The sequence below is a fragment of the Arachis stenosperma genome, chromosome 3 (genome assembly GCF_014773155.1).
Source record: "Arachis stenosperma cultivar V10309 chromosome 3, arast.V10309.gnm1.PFL2, whole genome shotgun sequence".
Classification (NCBI taxonomy): Eukaryota; Viridiplantae; Streptophyta; class Magnoliopsida; order Fabales; family Fabaceae; genus Arachis; species Arachis stenosperma.
Genome location: NC_080379.1, coordinates 95,636,264 through 95,637,489, shown reverse-complemented (window position 1 = coordinate 95,637,489; position 1,226 = coordinate 95,636,264).

The following is a 1,226-nucleotide window of genomic DNA, read 5'->3' as shown; positions in this document are numbered from 1 at the left end:
TGCTTCAAGCCGACAATCTCCGTGGGATCGACCCTTACTCACGTAAGGTTTATTACTTGGACGACCCAGTGCACTTGCTGGTTAGTTGTGCGAAGTTGTGAAAAAGAGTTGAGATTACAATTGTGCATACCAAGTTGTTGGCGCCATTGAGATCACAATTTCGTGCACCATATTACTTTTTATAACTTCTTGCATTAATATGTTTTTATCACTTTTTCATCTTGCCCATTTTGTAGAAATCGGGCGGTGAGTTTGGTTTTCACTTGGCCGACCTTGTCGAAGTCGGGCAGTGAATTTGGTTTTCACCTTGCCGACCTTTGTCGAAATTCGGACAATGAATTCGATTTTCATCGTGGTCAGGCGGTGAATTTGTTTTCACCTTGCCGACCTGTAGCTTCGTAATCGGGCGATGAATTTTTGCATTCAGATTTAATGCGTCTCGGTAGAGAGGCTTTGTAGAAAATCTGGAAAGTTTTATTCAAATAGAAAAATAGACATATAGGCAAAAATGTATACATGTGGGTGTTTACCCTTCTAAGTCAGGTAATTTTGCAGATCTCGGCTTGGTGCCTCGTTAAAAAACCTTTTTAGGAAAAAGAGTGCACCTTGTCCTAAGATCTTTTATTACCCCCTAACTATAATACCTTCTTAGGTTGCAGGGGTGCCAAGATCTTGGTAGCTCTCGCCCCTCGAGTTTGGATACCCTTTAGTAGCCTTTTCCTAGTACCTCTGTAACTGGGTAAGGTCCTTTCCAGTTAGCTGCTAGCTTTCCTTCTCCTGGTCGACCTATTCCGATATCATTTCGGATTAGGATGAGATCGTTGTTGGCAAAACTTTTCAGAACTACTTTCCGATTATATCTTGAGGCCATTCGTTGTTTTAACGCTTCCTCCTTGATCCGAGCTCTCTCTCGGATTTCTGGAAGTAAGTCGAACTCTTCCCTTTAATTTTGGGAGTTGACCTCTTTGTTGTAGTGGATCATTCTGAGGGATCCTTCTTCGACTTCTACAAGGATCATTGCCTCCATTCCATAAGCCAATCAAAATGATGATTCCCTCGTTGTGGAGTGTGGAGTTGTCCGATATGCCCATAGGACTTGTGGGAGCTCTTCAGCACATGCTCCCTTTGTGTCCTATAGTCTTCATTTAAACCCGGCTAGTATGACTTTGTTGGCAGCTTCTGCTTGTCCATTAGCCTGGGGGTGTTCTACGGATGTGAATTGGTGC